This window comes from Monodon monoceros, unplaced genomic scaffold (assembly GCF_005190385.1).
Source record: "Monodon monoceros isolate NGI ecotype Baffin Bay Population unplaced genomic scaffold, NGI_Narwhal_1 Super_Scaffold_21, whole genome shotgun sequence".
Lineage (NCBI taxonomy): Eukaryota > Metazoa > Chordata > Mammalia > Artiodactyla > Monodontidae > Monodon > Monodon monoceros.
The window spans coordinates 51379539-51401497 of record NW_021703778.1 but is presented as its reverse complement, the minus strand read 5'-3'; the positions used below and the strand labels follow the sequence as shown (position 1 = coordinate 51401497).

Genomic DNA, 21959 nt, shown 5'->3' with positions numbered 1-21959 from the left:
TGGTAAAGTGCTCGATTCAGAATTTGAATCCAGGCAGTCTAACTGCAGATCCTGCATTTCTAACTCTGATGGAATTACGTTTTCTTTTTCTGTATAATGCACTGCACTCTTACCTTTTTATTGTAAGTATTGCCATATTCGTTTGAAAAGAACCAATAAAGTTCAGTTGTCAGGTGTCTTAGACAAGGGGAAAATTTTTGTGGCTCTTACATTTCTTTATTTGGTAGGATATTTTTAGTATACTCATGTAATCTAAAACAGTGTTTAATGGATAGCAGTTAGACCTCAGAGTACTCTGTTACTTTTCTTTGAGACTCTTGCCAAGCCATTGTAAATGGTTTAAAGCAGTGGTGTAATGGGTTTAAAGTGGCGGACCTCAACCTAAGAACAAACTAAAGAGGAGTTTGATTTCCAATCCCTAGATTTATTCTTAGGAAATTTTCAATGTAAAAGCAGCAGAGCAAACATTCCTGGATCAGTTCCTTGAGAAATCTTTAAGCTAGTCCTAAGATTTCTCAAAAGTCTCTTTAAAGATGCTGGTCAGGATCTTCCAAAACAAGTCCTCTGAATTCTGTGGCCTTGATGAAGGTGTTTATTAACTGTAAGTTGAATTTTAGAAAGTTTAAAAGATGGCAGTATTTCACATTTGCAGTTGAATTTGTATGGTATTCTGTGGTCATCCCTATAGAAAGAAAAAAGATGACAGATCCTTGGTAAGAAATCTTCATTCTCTGCTATAATTTTGTAGGAGAATCCATTAGATTAGCATCCTGATTTACAATATGTATAATAGGCCACCCAAAGGCATCAAGTCCCAATCCCTCAAATTGGTAAATATTACCTTATTTGGAAAAAGGGTCTTTGCAGATGTATTTAAGCTAAGGATTTTGAGATAAGGAGATTACCCTGGATTATCCAGGTGGGTCCTAAATGCCATCACAAGTGTTTTTATAGGAAAGAAGCAAAGGGAAATAACACAGACACATAGAGAAGACAGGCAGAGATTGGAACTGTGTGGCCAGGAGCCCAGAATTCCAACAGCCACCAGAAGCCAGAAGAGGTGAGAGCAGAGTCTTCCCCAGAGCGTGCACAGCCCTGCTAAATTTGGACTTCGAGCCTCCAGAACTGTTCTTGTTGTGTTAAGCTACCCAGTCTGTGGTCATTTGTTACAGCAGCCTAGGAGACCAATACAGTGTGTTGCCCAGAAATGCTGCCCCTGGAGAGGGCAGGACAAAGGCTCCACAGTCCCATCGTGGGACTGTGTGGCCAAGGAGAAGCACTCTCTTTCTCTAATGTGGGTGTGATGAAACCTTTCTCACAGGTGTGTTGTGGTAAGTACTTGCACACAGTAATGGCCACTCGTATTGCTTGGTTTTTGTAAAGCAGAGATTTTCAAAAATGTGGTCCCCAGACCAGCAGCCTGAGTATCACCTGGTTCTCAAGTCCCACCCACTTCCTGTATCAGAAGTCAGAGCCACTGTGCAAACTTTAGTGTGTATCAGAGTCACCTGAGGGGCTATTTTAAACTGCTGAACCCTATCCCCTGACCTGAATCAGCAGGCCTAGCTAGCTAGGGTACGGCAGGAGAATTCACATTTCTAACAAGTTTCCAGGTGATTCTGATGCTGCTAGTCCAGGGACCACACTTTGACAACCACTGGTGTAAGGTTTGGTGGTGAGCAGAAAGATTTTTGTTGGTTTGTTTCATTTTGTTTTAAAATAAGTTTTTGACTTTAGGACAGTTTTGGATTTACAGGAAAATTACAAAGAAAATGCCATACTTTATTCAGATGTCCTAGTTTTTTACTTATTGTCTTTTTTCTATCGTCATCTCTCCTTATGCTACTCTGCTCTGTGGCAGTTTCTCAAGCCTTCCTTTTTGATCTTGACAGTTTTGAGTCAGGTATTTTGAAAATGCCCCTCCATTAGAATATATCTGATGTTTTTCTCATGATTAGGTTGAAGTTAGAGTTTTGCTTTTTTGTTTTTTTGGTTTTATTTTTAAATTAATTTATTTTATATTTTACTTTTTGGCTGCATTGGGTCTTCGTTGCTGTGTGCAGGGTTTCTCTAGTTGTGGCGAGCAGGGGCTACTCTTTGTTGTGGTGTGCGGACTTCTCATTGCAGTGGCTTCTCTTGTTGCGGAGCACGGGCTCTAGGCACGCGGACTTCAGTAGTTGTGGCACATGGGCTCAGTAGTTGTGGTTTGTGGGCTCTAGAGTGGAGGCTCAGTAGTTGTGGCACACGGGCTTAGTTGTTTTGCGGCATGTGGGATCTTCAAAGACCAGGGCTCGAACATGTATCCCCTGCATTGGCAGTCGGATTCTTAACCACTGAGTCACCAGGGAAGTCCTGGAGTTAAGAGTTTTTTAAAAGAAGACCATGGAGGTAAAGTGCCATTTTCATCACATATCATCACATGATTTATCACGGTTGATGTTGACCTTGATCACCTGGCTGACAAGAGTGTTAGGTTTTTCCACTGTAAAAATTCTTTTCTCCCATTTCTACACTGTGCTCTTTGGAAGGAAGTCAGTAAGCACAGCCCCATTCTTAAGGAGTGAGGGGTTATGCTCCCCCCGCCTTGAGCTTGGAGTATCTACATATATTATTTAGAATTCTGCACAGATTTGTCTCTTCTCTCCCATTTATTTATTCAATTATTTTTTTTATCCCCTAAGGACTCATGGATATTTATATTTTGGGTTATATACTACTTGATTTGGTTGCTAAAATTGTTTCAGGTTTGGCCATTGGGAGTTCTTTCAGTTGGATTCCCTGCCTATCTCCCAAGTACTTTCTTACTTTCTGGCACTAGAAGATGCTGCAGGCTCGTCTTGTAAATTTTCTGTCCCAGCCTTAGAATCAGCCATTTCTTCAGGGAGCCTAGGCTCCTTCTATTGGGGAATGGTGTTAGAAACCAAGATCTGGATGCTGGGTGTGCTTGTTGCTCTTGGGGTATCATTTGCTCCTAGGCCCTCCCTTCATACTGACAGAGCAAGGACATCTATGTGTATATACTGACCCATAAGTCTATAAATATTTCTGTAAGTAACCACCTGTATTTATATTAAACTAAACATGAGTTGATACTGATGTCTCCAGCTGGAATCAGTACCACATGAATCACTCTAGCCTCCTCCCTCTGCTTAACTGTAACCTTCCCACTACAGCAGTGAGAAACCTGGCTCTCACCATCCACCATCCCTTTGCTTAATTGCTCAGTTCCCTCCCCTGACCTCTTAAATGACTTTAAATGCTGTAAAGTGCCATGGGTTTTGACAGATACGTAGTGTCATGTATCCATCATTACAGTATCATATTATCATATAGAGTAGTTTCTCTGCCCTCAAAAATCCCTGTGCTTCACCTGTCCAATGCTCCTCCCTCCCTCCCTGCACCCTCTAAGCCCTTGGCAACCACTGATCTTTTTACCAACTGTATAGTTTTACTTTTTCCAGAATGTCATGTAATTGGAATCATACACTTTTGTGTAGCTTTTTCACACTGGCTTCTTCACTTAGGAGTATGTATTTAAGGTTCATCCATGTCTTTTTGTGGCTTGATAGCTCATTTCTTTATATTTTTTCATTTCTTTTTATTGCTGAGTAATATTTCATTGTCTGGATGTACCATAGTTAATCTAGCCATCTATTGAAGGACGTTTTGATTGCTTTTAGTTTGGGCGATCATGAACAAAGTGGCTGTAAAACTTTTGTGTGCATGACTTTGTGTAGACATAAGTTCTTAAATCAGTTGGGTAAATATCTAGAAGTGTGACTGCTGGATTCTATGGTAAGAATATGTTTAGCTTTCTAAGAAACTGCCAAACTGTCTTCCAAAGTGGCTGGCCCATTTTTCATTCTCACCAACAATGAAGGAGAGTTCCTGTTGCTCTCTTCCTCTCCAGCAGTTGGTATTGTCAGTGACTTGGATTTTAGGTGTGTCACAATGTCTCACTGTTGTTTAAGAAGAAATTTTTAGTACCCTATTTATGGATTAGTCCAGGCTGATGTGCTTTTGTTTGGTACTGTATTTCTGTTTCTAATTTGGGCAAGTAGCTCGTTCCATTTTTGTACTTTTATAATATTAAGGTTGGACAGGTTTATGCATGACTATAATGAGGATATGGAAAATTGTTGAATTGATCTCTGAGGTTGGGTTTGATTTCCCCCGCCTTTTTTCACTGTTTATGTGCCTTAGGCATTTAGAATATTAATACAGAGCACTTAACCTTAATGGTAATGGGCAAAAGTTTTTAGAACAAGTCTGAGCAACTTACAGGAGATAATCACATTCCATGTTTCATACCTGGGTAACTGTTAATAAGGTGAGAGCGATTTTGAAGAGACATACAGGAGTTGTTCATTATTTGTTCATTCAGCAGTAATCATTAAATGCCAACCAAGAGATAGTGGTGCTGTATGACTGGCGGGGGTTCTGAGGGGAGTAAATATGTACCCATCCTTGTTGTTGTGGAATTTTTCTAATGGTAGAGACAGATGATACATAAACTTCTGTGATTCATTCAATACTCAGCAAAATTGACACTTTAAAATATTTGTGTGTTTGCTATGTTCCTGGCACTCAGTGAGGCACAGTTACCCCTGTGATATCCGGAGGCCCTGTCCTCTGGAGTATGCATCTTTGCGAGGGCACTATTTGATTAACTGCAATGATGGTGTCACTATGCAGACAGTACAGAGAGAGAGCTGTGTGCATGTGGGGCAGGCATACCTGATGGGGCTCTGGGAGAGGTGTCTAAAGTGTGAGTACAAGTTCCCCAGATTTAGGTGGGGAGGGGGTGAGGTGAGCCGTGTAACCAATTGGAAGGTGGCCAGGTTGAGGGTAGTCATGTGATAGAGCCAGGGAATGTACATGAATCAACTCTCTTTTTGATGTTTTCCCCCAACGGAGATGGTTTTTATGCTTCACATCCCATTCCCTTCCCCTCAAAGGCAAATAAAGCACGAGTGATATAACTGAATGCCCGTCTTGTAGAGACTGGATTTTTTTAGATGATATTTTTGCTGTCTGATAGAAACAGTACAGACTGATATAAGGATCATCCTTCATTTTAGCTAGGCGGAGGTTTAAAGATGAGTAAGACAGAACCCTGCTTTCAAGGAGCCTGTGGTCCCGCAGGGGAGAGATCATATAATCACACATCTCAGTGGGGAGTGCTGACAGAGCTAGGAATGGGGTGTTCTAGGAAACCAGAGACTGACTGTTCGGGATGGAGGTGTTGGGTGGCAGGGAGAAGTTCACATGGACAGAACTGTTACCCAGTCACAAGGGTGGGGCACCCTGTCAAAGGGAGCAGTAAGTATGAAGTCACAGGGATATGGGATAGTCTGACCTGCTGTGAAAACTACATGTGGCTTAGTATGATTGGAGTGGTAGGAAATTAGACTGGAAAGATGGATGAGCTGAAGTGGTTAGATTTTATTTTAGGGGATAAGGGTATCCAACATGCAGCCTGTTCTTTGCGGACTGCCTTGATATTGCAACAAAAAAATCTTTTACCTGATTAGCTAACAAGTAAACTAACAGACCTTTGTATGGAAAAGCTGAGCTTTGTGTAACAAATAAAGTAATTACAATGAAGAGATTAAAGATTTCCACAGTTTATTTATTCAAAGGGAGCTGTACATGCCGAGTTTACATTGCCTGATTCATCCAAGGGAACTTGTGCAAATCATATCATCCCACAGTGTGACAGAAGGAAGGACTCTAAATTTTCCTCATGATCCTGACAGTTACAAAACTTTGTGGGTGAAGTCAGTGCAGAATAAAGTGTGTTTTAGTGTAGTTGAAAAGCTATGTTGTCTTCTTGAAGATGTTTACTGAGCTGCTTCTGCTCCAAGACAGGAGGACCATAAACTCTACCTCTTAACCTTAACTTCCTGTGGCCAAGTGTATAAAAAACCTGACCAATTTTAAGGTACTGTCTAATCTCAAACTGTGTAATGAGTAAATTACAATCAAATCTTGTACCAAGGTTAAAAAGAGATCTTTTGAGCTTTATTTTTTTCCTTTCCATGCTTTTTACTTGAAGCATCCGGAAAGTTTTACCAGGGTTAGTGAGTAGGTGGTAAGAGAGATACTGGACTGAAAGTCAAAGACAAGGACTTTGAGAAATTTGATCAGTATTTTAACAGTACTCTGTAATGATCTTAAAGGGTCTAACTTACAAAGTTGCAAGCAGTTTTTATACTTTCTATATTGAACTTACTATTTAAATTATCTTTTAATATAGGTCAATCACATGCCAGTAGACTTGTCTTTAACATACTGTTATAGCCACTCCCTTCCAATAAACTGGAGCATGCCTAAGCGGATACCTCTATGGGAACAGTTTCTGACTTGACTGTGTATCCTATCCTGGAAATTTAACATAGAAAATACAGAAAGATTCATTTTTACTGCCTTTTCTCCTCCTTTGTTGACTTCATGCAAACATACCTCATTATTGCTGCATAGCAACTGACTTTGTGATTTTTGTTTAGCAGGGTTTTTTTCCTATGGAACTTTGAATTTGTATAACAGTTTCCACTCTTAAGTATCAGTGATAAAGGTTTTCACTTAACTCTTTTTCCTTAAAACAGAAAAAGTTCATGGCATACAGGTATACATCTCTTTGTCATTTTTCTGTAAATCTGTATAAATTGAAATTTTATTAAAATGGGTAGCATTTTTTTTAACATTTTTATTGGAGTGTAATTGCTTTACAATGGTGTGTTAGTGTCTGCTTTATAACAGAGTGATCAGCTATACATATACATATATCCCCATATCACCTCCCCCTTGTGTCTCCCTCCCAGCCTCCCTGTCCCACCCCTCTAGGTGGTCACAAAGCACCTAGCTGATCCCCCTGTGCTATGCGGCTGCTTCCCACCAGCTATCTGTTTTACATTTAGTAGTGTATACATGTCCATGCCATTCTCTCACTTCGTCCCAGCTTACCCTTCCCCCTCCCTGTGTCCTCAAGTCCTAAAGTGGGTAGCATTTTAAATGCTCTGAGTGTTGTGTCCCTTCAGTCTGAAATAGGTCCTCAGTCTTTCCTTAATTTTTAGACCTTGAGGCTTTTGGAGATTATAGGCTGGTGAAATGTCCATCAGTTTGGACTTGCTAACTGTTTCCTCCTGATTAGATTAAAGTTTTGCATTTGGGGCAGGAATATGACAGAATCCATGCTGTGTTCTTGTATTCTAATAGTGCATGGTTTTGATTTGTTCTGTTATTGGAGGTATTAACATTGATGTTCTCCACTGTAAAGTTACTCTCTTTTTTTAATTAAAAAAATTTTTTTTTATTGAAGCATAGTTGCTTTACAATATTGTGTTAGTTTCAGGTGCATAGCAAAGTGATTCAGTTATATATAGATACATAGACATTCTTTTTCAGATTCTTTTCCATTATAGGTTATTACAAGATATTGAATATAATTTCCTGTGCTACACAGTAAATCCTTGTTGTTTATTTTATATATAGTATTGTGTATCTGTTAATCCCATACTCCTAATTTATCCCCCCACTGACGCCTTTCCCCTTTGGTAACCATAAGTTTGTTTTCTCTGCCTGTAAGTCTGTTTCTGTTTTGTAAATAAGTTCGTTTGTATTATTTTTTGTTTTTGTTTGTTTTTTTGTTTACGGTATGCGGGCCTCTCACTGCTGTGGCCTCTCCCGTTGTGGAGCACAGGCTCCTGACGCGCAGGCTCAGCGGCCATGGCTCACGGGCCCAGCCGCTCCGCGGCATGTGGGATCTTCCCGGACCGGGGCATGAACCCGTGTCCCCTGCATCTGCAGGTGGACTCTCAACCACTGCGCCACCAGGGAAGCCCCGTTTGTATTATTTTTTAGATTACACATATAAGTGATATCATATATTTGTCTTTCTCTGTCTGACTTCACTCAGTATCATAATCTCTAGGTCTATCCTTGTTGTGGCAGATGGCATTATTTCATTTTTTTATGGCTGACTAATATTCCATTGTGTGTATATATAAATATTTATATATACACCACATCTTTATCCATTCATCTGTCGATGGATACATAGGTTGCATCCATGTCTTGGTTACTGTAAATAGTGCCACTATGAACATTGGGGTGCATGACTCTTTATAATTAATAAGTATCATTGTGGAGAGGTAGTTTCGGGCTCTGTAAATATCCAGTTCCTTATGAAACTCATATCCACTAGTTTTAGCAGCCATCGATGTTTTTTGGCTGAATAAATTATTACAGATTATTGCCAAATGGTGTTTTTCTAATTCCAATCATTCGTTCTACCTTGATTAGTTAAAAGTAGGGTAAAGCTTGTTTTTCCCATCTATTTATTCATGTATGTGATTGTATGAGGATGGACTCTTCTATTCGTGTTTTATTCAGTGGGTGATAATCTTTTTTTAATTTAATTTTATTTATTTTTGGCTGCATTGGGTGTTCGTTGCTGCACGTAGACTTTCTCCAGTTGTGGCGAGCGGGGACTGCTCTTCATTGTGGTGTGTGGGCTTCTCATTGCGGTGGCTTCTCTTGTTGCGGAGCACAGGCTCTAGGTGTGCGGGCTTCAGTAGTTGTGGCACGCAGGCTCAGTAGTTGTGGCTTATGGCTCTAGAGCGGAGACTCAGTAGTTGTGGCACACGGGTTTAGTTATTTTGCGGCATGTGGGATCTTCCCGGACCAGGGCTTGAACCTGTGTCGCCTGCATTGGCAGGCGGATTCTTATCCACTGCGCCACCAGGGAAGTCCGTAATCTTTTACTATTATATTTTTCTGTGTTTAAATCATCCCAGATTTGTCCAGTGGCAGCCCTTTCTTGCTGGCTTCTGTGTCTTTTTGACTTGTGTCTGTCATTCTTTGAGTAGTTTCTTGTTTTCTGGCACAAGATGTTCCAGGCTCTTATTTTTTTTCCCTGCTGCAGCTCTGCAATTTGCCATATCTCAAAGAGACACTGGTTCATTTTAATGAGAAATATTTAGAAGCCAAGATCAAGGCTCTAGATGTGCTCATTGTTATTGGGGTATTGCTACTCTCAGGCCTGTTCAGTGAACTGAACCACTGTGTGTGTGTGTGTGTGTGTGTGTGTGTGTGTGTGTGTGTGTGTGTATGTGGGTTTGTATCCATGAGTTTACATTGGTACCCAGAATCCCATTTCAACACTAAAGGATTCATTCTCATTTTTTCCCTTTCCATATTTGTATCTCCTTTCTCTGACAGTTGAGGAATCTAGCTCCCATTATCCTCACATATACTTATTTACTGGGTAAATTTCCATTGTATGTAATTAATCTCCTGTTGCTGCAACACCATTGTATAGATACCTTTCTTACTCTGTTCAGGCTCTGACACCCCACCCTGGGTGCTGTCTGTCTTCTGTTAGGGACCATACCTTGCTTGACCTCATTGGTGGCTTTACTTCAGGAAAAAGGTGTAGTGTGAACAGGAAGCCTAAATCCATCTTGAAATCGGCTTTTGTAATTTTAGTTACTTGATTCTAGGTAATACCTGACCACGTCACATAGCAACATAGCCCTCCTCTTAAGATCCTATTGGTAAATTCAGCAAAACAGTATTTGTTTTGATAGCATGTTCTTTTGATCTACTTTCTCAGGGTGTGACTGCATCAAGTTTCTGACTTTGTTTTTTTTCCTGGTAAATTGGGCATTGTCTTAACCATTTATGTATTCCTCTTAGAGGCTAACATATGAGGCACTTTATGTGTTTGATAAATTAGCATATATAGGGAATATGATAAAGGTACCTTGAGATTTAAGAAAAATGGTCTGTTAACATTGAAATAAAATATTATATAAAGTACTACAGTATACAGCTGTTGACAGCCAGCCAGCATCATGAGTTGTACTCTGAAAATTGGAATGAATAATTTTTAAAATACGTTTGTTAGTTGGCAAAGTTGAGAAGCACTTGGTGATACTAATTCTTCCCATGCTGAAGTTTTATATGGGTGTAACTCTTTCCTCTTAGCCAAAAATTTTTTGTTTCCAAAAATGAGGTATAGAAGAAAAGCCTTTTTATTCCCATTTTAGGTACTGAGTGGTTTCTTTTTCTTTTCTTTCTTTTTTCTTTTTTTGACTGTAAATGCTATGTTAATATAAAAAACATTTGTCATGAGCAGACTATTTCTGACTAAACAAGATATGTTTCAGATATCCCACTAGGATTTTCCCCCTTTAAGTTTTACTTCTTTGCTGTTGGTTTTGTTTTCTTTTGTCTGGTCTTGTTTCTCTTAAATAAAATTTTAGTTTTAGAGCCGGATTTCTCCAAAAGGGTTTCCAGGTGTGTGCTGATATGTTGGGGGGGTACTGAGTAGCCAGAGGATAACCATGGCTTAAGTTCCCAGAACGTTAATTTTATATCAGGTTTGGGAGAGGGAGAGACATTTTTACCATGATACAAACATGGATATCATAGAGTACAAAGCAAATTTGTGTGAATGTTTAAGATTGAAAGTGAGAAAAGAAATTTAATATTTATTGGAGGACTGCTTTAGGCTATGCCCCCCAAATGCAAGAATACTCATCCATTCTCCTCTGCCATTAAGATACTTCTGTGTGCAAAAAAACAAAAAAAAAAAATTGTTTTCTCATAGGTTATATAGTCTCTTTACCCCTTTTTTCTTTTCTGTAACCAATTTATTGTTGTCTAACAGAGCTCTCTTTTCTAGCTTCCCCAGTTTACTTTCTATAGATCACCATATTCTTTCAATGAATAATTTGATGTCTGTTTGTTTATTTTCTCAAGTGTTAACTTGTATGAAGTCAGCCCACATAAATGCTTCTGTTCCAAACCACTTTCACAAGAAACAAATCTCGATTGTGACCCGTAGCATAGTGCCATCTTCAGAGCCCCTTGAATTCATAAACCAGCTGATGAGCTGCTTCTCCCTGTCCCCAACCCTGTCTCAGAGGCTTAGTTGCTTTCTTTAATGGATCATATATGACTCTTTAAAAACGAACACTTGGGAATTGGTTCTCCTGCTGCTTTGTGTAACCTCACACCTAGCTCGAGAGCCTGATTGTGCCCATGTGGCCTCAGTCAGTTTCCTAGATCCTATCTCTTTGCTCAGACTGCTCTGGCAGGAAGAGAAAGGAGTGCAGGCTTGGGTTTGGGTGTGAAATTAAACTTCTCATTTAGTCATACAAACACTATGTAACATTCATCAAAACTCAAATCCCCTTAAATCCTATTATTTTAAGGATGGAATGTTTCACTAACTATAGACACTTGAAATAGAAAACCATACCATACCAGGAGCATGGGAGGTAGAGCAAATTATTAAACCATCTTCAAAATTAATGTTTTCCACTTTGAGCAGTATAAGTGTGTGTGGGTTTGTGTGTCTAAATGTCAGAATGGCTAGTACTAATAGTCATCAGTTGAAATGTTGGATTCATAATAGTTTTGTTATAATACCATTTCGGTTTGAGTATGTATCTTTCAGCAAGTCACTGTAAAAATCTGGTAGAGCTGCATATCTTCTCTAGTTATCAGCAAGTTCTGTAGAATCTATACAGATTGATGGCTACTTTGTTTATGTTAAGGGAATATAAAGACCAAGCTTTTTCTTAACTGATGAGTATGCTGGTTCTCTGACTCATCAGTGTGTATGGTGGTAATTTAGTGACTAGGAGGCACTGTAAATTATTGGTTATAATAAATTGATGTCATGCCCACAGCACAGCAGGCAAAAAGGATGAATTAGAGACAGAAATAGTAACAGGTTTTTGTCCAGGAAACCACAAAGAATATAAGGAGGTATTGCCATGTTGATTATTTAAAAAAAAAAGAAAAAAGAAAAGAAAAAGGGAAAAAAAGATCCAAAAGATAAAATATTGAAACCTTAGGTTTAATAAAACCAATTACAGATCAAAAGCGTCTTGCTTTATACTTCTGAAAAGCTCTTTGAACAGCTGAAGAACCTTTTAGAAAGATATTACCTATCATTTATTATTTCTTTGTTGGTGAATGGAGTATTACAAAAAAAAATCAGTCGTTTTTAACCTTTCTGTTTGGTAAATTTTTAAAATTTTGAAGTAATATTAGACTTAGAACAATTTCAAGAATAGTGCAAAGGAACTCCCATATCGCCTTCATCCAGATTCCCTGGTGGTTAATGTTTACCACATCACCTTTATCATTCTCTATATGTATATATTTTTTCCTGAACCATTTGAGAGTAAGTTGCAGACGTAATATTCTTTTTCGCCCCTAAATGTATTTTCTAAGAACAAGGACATAACGGGGGCACATGATGTCGGTGTGACCCCCAACGGGCAGGATTAATTCTGATTGGTTGCCAAGTCTCCACTGTAAAATTACTGTTTTTCCCTTTGTAATACAAACTTATTTTATACGGAGATGTTTTGAGACCATGAGCTATCCTGTTCCTCCTCTACTGTCATCTACTAATTTTAGCATCCGTTCATGATTCTTATTTGAATTAATTAATTACTCTGATGTTTGTCAAATGATGATATTCTTAACTCTACCAGATGCTGATTTTTATGCCTGGCAACTTTATAACAGGGCTTTTTGGTAGTTGTTTACTTTCTTAGAAGTAGTTTGAGTGACTAAATATGTGAAGTCTTTGTGTTGAAGTTAAATAGTGTCCTCTGTCATCTTGTACTCTTGGATGTTAGCCTTGACTTGTGCAGTGGGTGGCCCAAAGGGAGAAAGTGTGTGGCCTGTGAGGATTGTGGACAGGACCTACTGAGTGCTTCCTGGGGGCCTGCTCTGTCTTATGTATTCTACATCTCCTCACTTCACCTTTCAGAGGATTGTGGCTTCTGGAACCCAGCATATTCCACTTTAAAGCTTGGTTTTAGGTGTAAACAATTCTTAATAAAAATGATCTGTGGTGGTCTTGTTTCATTTAATTGGAGATAGCTGTTACTGAATCCTGTTATTGCATTTAAAAAAATTATATGTTAACTGATGCTATTAATGTTTTCTTCTAGAAACAAGTGACCTTTCTATAGCAGGGCAAAATCGATTTGGAAAAAAAAAAAAAGGAATCTGGGTCTACATACGATATAAGCCCAAAGATCATGGCATTTCCCTCCAGATTATAGCTGGTTCAGGCTGGTAGGGAAAAAGCCATGTAAAACACAAAAACAATTTATCTCACCAATATTTGGGGCTTTTTTTTCCTTTTGTATTTCCCATTAAATAGATCTCTTTTAATTATTGGTTCTCATTTTATGATCTTTATCCTTCAGTCTTAACCACCTTTCCAAAATTTCTAAACATGCAAACTACTATTTATAAGTCAGCCTTTTTAAAGTGAAGAAAAAGATAAAAACCAACACCCTAAATTGGGGTCACCTTGTCCTACCAGTGAGTGCTGCCAGCTGTCACAAATGCCCTGGTCCTCCACTGTACTTCGTTCCTAAGCCCCAGATCCCCTTCCAGGCCTGCCCCCATCTCCCTCCCTGGCAGTCTGGGTAGGATGAGAGCTTGTCACAGCAGCCTCTGAAGTTGCTAAAGCTCATGGAATGCAGTGACCCATCACATTAGCTCAGATTGAAAGCTATGGTGCAGAGGGCTGAGGGTTGTCTCCAGCTATGGTGATGGCCCTGGCTCATGTGCTGCTGATTGGAGATCACTTCTAACCCATCCTGTCACTGCTGGGAGGGCATGAAGGCAGCCTCCAGTGCTCTCTTGGGCTTAATTCAGGAAAGGTGGAAGGTGACAATCTTTCCTTCCTTCTGGTTAGCCTGGTCTCCCTGAGAACACATCCCTGGAATAAAAATAGGAGGGCAGCCCCTACCAGCTCAGGGCCACCAGAGCTGCCAGGGAACGTCTGTCTGCATTTCTTCCCTGCCACTTCTAACTTCTTGTCACCTCTCCATTCAGTGACTCACAGCTGCAGTCCTCATTTAAGATTTAGCTCCTTTGACTTGGTGCCTTCTTCCTGCCTGCCCAGCATCCTGGAAGAAGAGCCCACAACTCCACCCATTAAGTGCAACAGATTAGCCCCATAAAGGCACAGAGGAGTGAGATGGGGATTGCTAACCAACATCCTACCCGTTTTTTGGCATCTTTCTTATGAAATCTTTTCTAGCTTACTCATTTGTCCCTCAGCTTGTTCCATAGGATTTGAGAGATGATCCTTCCTGCCAGAGTGCCTTCATGTTGATATTCATGAAAGGAGCACATGTGGGGTAATAGCCAACCCTTTCTGGGGTTCCTTTCTCTAAACACCAGCCTCGTTATATTCTTTACAGAGTGAGTTTTGCCAAAGACATGCATCAGAATCTCAGATGATTCTGCCATGTGCTTCTTATGGAGAATCACTGCTCTGTAAGAAGAATTAAAGGAGATTTACCTTCTGTCTCTCCTCAAACCACCCCTCCGACCCCACATACACACACACACACACCTGTGGGCACACCCTGGGAGATCCTGTAAGGGAGAGCTGAGAAACAGGCAGTGAGATGTCCTGTGACAGAAAGTGCTCAGGTCCACTGGACCCACAGATTGTGGCTCAGGAAAGGACTGAGTCCCAAGTGGACAGGGTTTACCCAGGAGTCCCACCAAGCCAGGAGATTGGCACATATGGAGAGGTGGAGGTTGCCAGCCCAGCCACAGAGCTGCCTCAGAATTGGGCTTGGTGGAGGTGGCTGGAATGTGAGGGGACCTCGGGATTATGTGGAGTAGTTCTTTTGGGCAGATTTGAGTATTCCCAGCAAGCCAGCAGCATGACCAGTTACATATTTGAAAGATCACCCTGACAGGTTTAGAGGAAGGTAAGGCTGAGGGCAGGGAAGACAGAAGAGGTTTCTGCTGCAGCCAGCTGAGAAATGCCGAGGGTCAGAGCTAACCGGGACCCTTGCTGGTGGGCTGCATGCAGAAGAGGGGACATGTTGGAAAGACTTGGACTGTATTGCCCAGTTTGGTGACTGACCAATTTAGGGGGTGCAGGTAGGAGGCAGGGGGCAGCCAGGCATCCTTGTCAGTGCCTGTTTTTATTGTCCTGGAGAGCAGTCTTCGAATGATCCCCCTAATCTTGTTCATACTATATTAATTTGCCCTGAATTGTAACCCTGGAAGGGACTTTCATGTTTAGCCCCCTTATTTCACAATTAAACTGAGACTTGTTTGAGGACACATAGCCTATGAGAAGCAAAACAGGCTCTGGCATCTCAGCCTCCTCTTTGCAGCATATGTACCAGTCATATTAGATGTTACAGCCCAGCAAACCCTAATAATTTTGTTCATAGCTGGTAATTTGGGGTGGGGTAAAAACTCTTATTTTTTACCTTGAAACTCATAAAAATGAAAATAAAAATTTAAAAGTAAACTGGCTCATGAAATGACTACAGATCGTGATTGGATGTTGTCTTATTCAATCTAGATTGTCACCTAGATGATGAGTACTTGGAATTAAAAAATATTTACTTCATGCTGTAGAGTACTGGGTGCCTGTACAGCTGTGCCTGGCATATATTGGGTATTCAGAAAATATTTGTTGTGGAAAACAAATATTTTCATTTGTTGTGAAATGAATTCTGTAAGGGAAGGCCTTTTTTCTTGCACCTTATTCAGAATGATTCTTCTGAGAGCTTTTGTGACTCATTCATATCCAGTTGCTCATGCAGCTCTAATGCTGGTTAGAAACAGGGATAAAATGAACATAACTCGGCTGTTCGTGGTCTTTGAGGGTTCTATTTCGGGGAGTGTTATGTTAGTTTTTTGTGTCTTGAAACTGCCTTTTATGCACAAAACCAAAGTAGAATAAATGTATACCACAAAGTATAAGTTATGCAGAATTTGATGCATTGTGTTTTCTGCTTCTGGTGTTATTGCTTTCAGGTTTTTAATTTAGCCTGAATCCTTTTTGAAGGAGCTATGTAGCATTGAGAAGGTAGGAAGCCAGAGGTGTGACTTCCGTGGATGTAACAGGGTGTCTTGTGTGAGGGAGACGCAACTTGGCACTGGTCAATGGAGGTGGGTTCAGGGGCAGGAACAGAGAGCAAGAAGACGTGGGCTGTAGATGGGAAGGTGAGCCATGTGGGGAGAACACCACATTGGGCACAGTCTGTACGTGCCTCACTTGCGTCCGGTGAACAGAGGCACTGTGATGGTGTGTGGCTCTAGATCAGGGGTCAGTGGGCTTTTTCTGTCAAGGGCCAGACAGTAAATATTTTAGCCTTTGTGAGCCATAACGTCTGTGTCCCAACAAAAGCAGCCATAGACAACAGCTAAACAAACGAGCATGGCTGTGTTCCAGCAGAACTTTTCACAGATAGCAGGCCGATTTCGGATTTCAGCCCGTGGGCCACAGTTTGCTGGCGTCTGCTCTAGTTAAAGACATAAGTGGTTTAGATCTTGACTCTGCCATTACTCACTGTTTCCTTGTCAACTTAGCCAGTTTCTCGAAGCTCTTTTTGTCCTCTTCTATTAAATAGGAATAGTCCCTAGGGCTGGCATGAGATTATATGAAATATGTAAAATGCTGCTCAGAAAATAGTTGCTACTGTAATTTTTGTGAGGTGTCATCCTCAGAGTTGCATTTAAATTGTAATTTATTCATTGCCTCACATGTTTAGTATAGTAGGCAAATATGTAACATATGTGACTTAGAAGAGGGCTAAACGCCATACCAGCCACCTGAGGAATGCAGTGGAGATGGATGTTAATTTCTAAATTTAGTTAGACTAAATGTAGTTTTGTTTCTCTGCATTGCCTGTGGCCTCGTCCTCAGCTGCGTGGTTATGGTGCTCTGGCTACAGCCATAGGAGGTGATCAGAGCCTGGGGAGACAGAGCCAGGCCTTGAGGAGACACCGGCTGGCAGGGGAGCACATCACTTCCACTCCCAGCTCACTGGGGAGAACTTGGCATGTGTGGTCACAGCTAACTGAATGGGGGGCAGGCAGCCAGAGCCAGGCCCAGTCTCACCATGGAGGAAGGGAGGACAGATTCTTGGACCTCAGGTCTGTGTCACATGACCCAAAGAAATCGTTACATCCTGTAGTGAATCCAGAGCAGCGTTTCCTCTCCTTGGGGGATTGGATTTTTGTTTCTCAGTTGCAAGTGTAAGGCATCTGGGTATCACTTTTGGAAATCATGGCAGTGTACCAAGGTCAGATGTTTAAGAAATACAATAGCACAATGCCATTTAATTTACTTTAAAAGATTAAAAATCTCCTAATATGAAATCCAAATGGGAAGTAGGTTTCTATTAAGCATTTCCCATTGGCAAGAATCATTGCCTGTTAGGAACTCATCATCAGTATACTGTAGTTCTGTTACTGAACCAAACTTGGGTCCATGAGTGGCAAACCCAATCTACTGACACCAGGTTGTGATGAAGAAAAGTGCAGCATTTATTTGCAGGGTGCCAAGCAAGGAGAACAGGCAGCTCATACTCAAAAGACCTGAACTCCCCGATGGCTTTCAGGGAAGGGCTTTTTTCTTTTTTTTTTTGCGGTACGCAGGCCTCTCACTGTTGTAGCCTCTCCCGTTGCGGAGCACAGGCTCCGGACGTGCAGGCTCAGCGGCCATGGCTCACGGGCCCAGCTGCTCCATGGCATGTGGGATCTTCCCGGACCGGGGCACGAACCCGTGCCCCCTGCATCAGCAGGCGGACTCTCAACCACTGCGCCACCAGGGAAGCCTAGGGAAGGGCTTTTAAAGGCAGCATTTGGAGTGGGAGGTGCAGGGGGCATGAATTTCTTCTGATGGGTTGGTGGTGAGGTAACAGGGTGGTGTTTCGGGAATCTTAATCATGAAGCTTCTGGTTCCAACCAGTCTGGGGTCTATGTGCTTTTGTGGTAAGGTGTAGTCACCATCGTCCACCTGGGTGGGTGGGGGGGTCTTAGTTTCTGCAGAACAACTCAAAGATTTGCATCATATTGTTCTGTATATCCCTTGAGGACTCTGTGTTATCACTAACTATTGTTTAAGCTATCATTACTTTTCTTGCTTGACTGCTTTTCCTTTGTTTTCTGCAGTCTCTCACTTTCCTAACTAGTTACTGATTGAGTCTGCTCTCTGTAACTCAGGGAAGGCCTTAGGAGACTAAAGACTTTTTTCTACAAACAAGGAACAGGGGACATGGAGGGGCTTTTGTACCAGGGAGGGCTTGGCAGGGTCCTGCTTGGTTTCAGTACTCCCTTTTCTTTGATACTCCTCAGTCCTGAGGGGAACAGGGGAGGGACAGGAAAGGGAATACAGTTTCGGATAGAAACGTTAATCATAAACTTGGTAGGGGAACTAGGTTCTAGGGGGACTCGGTTTCATTTGTAGTTTTGGTTTTATGTTTGCTGTATTGTATGATCTACTTAAAATTTAACTTTATATAAATGCCATAATTTAGGGTGTCCTTGGATACTTCACCCAAAGTTTTCTGTCATGGAAAAACATTCTGGCTGTAATAGTAGGGTATAATATAAAGACTTAGGAATATTCTCAAAACATAGTATGAAACTAGCAAATCAGTTCAGATGAGAAAGTTTCCCTTAGGGTGTCTCCTTTTAAATTTATATTATGTGGCTTTTAACTTTACCCCTACCATAGCAGTGAGACTGGGAATGAATGCATTTGTGATTAAACTTGCATTTGGGGAGCATGGAAATGCTTTATTATTATTATCAAAGCTTAATCTGATGTTTAAAGAAAATATAATTAATGGGCTAGCAGTCAAATTTATCAATAATTTGAGGGAAAATAAATTGAATTAACACCACCTTTGGGGAGAAATAAAGCAAAGTCTGTGATTCTTAAGTATTTGCGTAGATATATTGTACTTGTGAGTAAGGTAAAATAAAGACTAAAGTAATTAAAACTAAATATGCATTGCTCCTTTGTATTCTAGGAATATGCCTGTAGTTCATTGTGAATTGCTAGGCTCACATACACTCAGTATAACATTTTAGCACTTTACACTAATGCATTTGAAAAGAAACCAGGGTATTCACATTTAAATTATGGCTTTTACTGCTGACATTGGCTAATTGTTCTATAGTTTACAGTCATAGTCATGGATCTCAGCATGTAATTCTACTTGGTAACATTTTGGTATTGTGGCTTTTCTCAGTTATTTTGATATTAGTTGGACTGTAAGATAGTAACATTGGTTATTGCTGGGTAGTAAGAATAGAGCTCATGTTTCTTTTTACCTCTCTGAGTTTTCTTGGTTTCTCCCTGGAAACATGGGTTTTATATAATAAACTCTCCTCTCTCCTTTTTTTTCTTTTTTTTGCAATGACACAGTACCATCTGACACTTGGACTTAACATCAGAATGGGACTCAAGAAAATGCCTGGCCAAGAGACTGGGAAAGAGGTTTTCATTTCTTTTAGTAAAACTCATATTTATGAGTTTTATGGGTATTACATTGTTTAATTAGAGTATGCTTATTATACATATACATCTACTTTGTATATTTATATATAATTTGTGTTGATTAACTTGGGTCAAGATAATATGTAACTTGAATTTGATTCTAAATCTATATGAAATTCTCTTCTCTTGGTACTCCCCCCCCCCCCCCCCCCCCCCCCGCCCCGCCTCAAAGTTTTTTTTATGAAAGAAATTTGTACTTCTAGCCTTTGGTTGACATATGACTTATTCCTTTACTTTTAGCCTTTAAGCTTTCTCACTTCTATGAAATTTTTGCTCTTCTTGTAGCTTATAATTTTAGTATCTCTTTCTTTAGTTAAAGTCCTGGTAGCTTGATTTTATTTAGCAGTCAGTGTTGTTAACTATTTCAGGAAAATAAGATGGTCAAAAGTAGAATTTTTACACAGGTATGGTGTACTTATATACGCACTGTATAGTTTACCAAGTATAATTTGTTTTCGTTACTGAAGCCGAATTCGGCCTCTGTACCTGACACTTAAATTAAGTCTCGGAGACAGAGTTTTGGGTGAAGTAGGAAAGAATAGCTCTATTGCTTTGCCAGGCAAAGGGGGCCATAGCAGGCTTATTTATGCCCTCAAAACTGTGTGTCTCCCCGCCTCCCACCCCCACCTTGGAGGGGGTAGTGAGTTTTATAGTAATGGTTCAAAGAGGGCGTGATCAGTTCAGGGACATTCTTCTGATTGGCTGGTGGTGAGGTAAGTGGGAGTCAGCATCATCGACCTTCTGATTCCCACCGTCTGAGGTCTGCATGCTTGTGGCAGCATACCATGGTTAACTGTTAACTTCTCCCATCTAGTGGGGGTTTCAGTATCTGCAAAACAGCTCAAAGATATTGTTGTGTGTATCCCTTGATGGGGAACCAGGACCTTGCCCCAAGGTTGCACTATTGCTTTTCTTGACTGTTTCTCCCTTGTCTTACATCCCCTCCCTTCCCTAATTAACAACTGCTTGAATCTGCCTGTTGGAACTCAGGGCAGGTCACGGAGGCTGAGTGAAGCCTGTTTCCTGTAATTAAAGAAATGGGGGACACAGAAAGGCTTTGGTGCCCAGGAGCTCCCGCTGCTCGGTATCATTACCTTATACGTGAATAAAGATATTCATATGTGTGTATTAGAACGAATATATTTCAAATGTCAGCGGAGTAGGATAAGTGGTTTTCTGTATTTTGTAATGGATGTATATTACTTTATAATAATTAAAAAAGGTTTAGAAATAGTCAGTAATCATAAGTGAGTTAAGTATTTCTACAAGATGGCATTTTAAGAATCACCTGGCTTACAGTGCAGGTTTTTGAAATGCTGGTTAAGACTACACTTCATTCATGAAATCCCCCTTTATTTCATTGTAGTCGGTCTTTAATAAGACACACATTGTGGAATCTGTTCAAAACTTTGGGCAGAGAAGTAGATGATGTATTTTTTTGGCCTCTTTCCAGAAGTATACTCTTAAATTGAATTTTGACCTTTTAAAGACCCCAGTGGTTATCCTCCCAGCCCTCGCTTCATGGCTCTCACTGTCTCCCCTTTCCCTCAACCAAACACATGCACACATGCTGTCGGATGTTGTGATGTAATTTAGAAATAGAGGCAAGATTAGAAAGTGGGGTGTGCAGGGACTTGGAGACCATGTATGTGCAGTGGTTCTATTGTAGGAGCAGAAAGTTCTGGGTGTGATTAAATACTACTGCATTTGGTGTTTAGAAGCAGTTCTCCCATTCTTTTTCTAGTGCTTGATTATTAGTTGTATTTAAAGGTGCAGAATATTAATTAGGAAACAGGGACATGAGGGCAAAATTGATGGCTAGAGAGTTGCATTGGCTGCAGAATTCAGAGGAAAATTAATGTAGAAGTTATCATTTAAAATGCAGTCATTAAAACATATCATTTTGAAATACTTTAAAGTGTTACCTAGCCTGCTTAACTGTTTCTCAGCTGAAGTCCCCATGTAAAATGTGTTGGTGCGTGAACAGGCTAAGAAACAGGAGGGTAGGTCCTTTTATTTAGTGGAGATAACTTTAACAGGAATGAACTTTTTCATTCTGTTTCCTTTCAGTTTAGAGTACTCGAGGCCCATGTGTAAATAAATGTTAGTGATAAAATAGAAGTTACCCATTCTTATTTTTAGGATCAGTTTTCTTTTCACATTTCTAATTTAAAGATTACTTAACTACTATTACTAGTAATGGCTTTCTGCCCAAGACTCAGTCACTCCATCCAGAGGGCACTGAGGGAAAGTTGCTCAATACTTTTGAGGCACTTCTACTTTAAGACAACTGGGCTGGCCCTTGGATCCCACTTGGTTCTGGTGTTGGGCCAGGGCTGGCGGTTGTGGCTGCCTGTAAGCAATTGTGAGGAAGAAAGAAGTGGGTGGAGAGGGAGGTGTGAGGATCTGTGCTGGGTGCAAGTGGCACTGTCCCTAGAGTGGCCCTTCCTCTCCCAACACCCCCATCCCATTGTTGAGACTCAGTGCCCCCACCTGCTCACCAGTGAGAATGATCCCACTGTGCTCCCCATCGCCGAGAGGGTGATGGTTCCGATTCCCGCTGTGTGGGAGATTGGTGCTGGCC

The 21959-nt window shown here is 40.7% G+C and overlaps 1 protein-coding gene across 1 annotated transcript in view; it reads left to right on the top strand.

Annotated features, from left to right (window-relative positions):
* CHSY1 (chondroitin sulfate synthase 1) overlaps nt 1-21959 on the top strand; it is an 86487-nt gene that overhangs the window by 40517 nt on the left and 24011 nt on the right. The window lies entirely within an intron of this gene.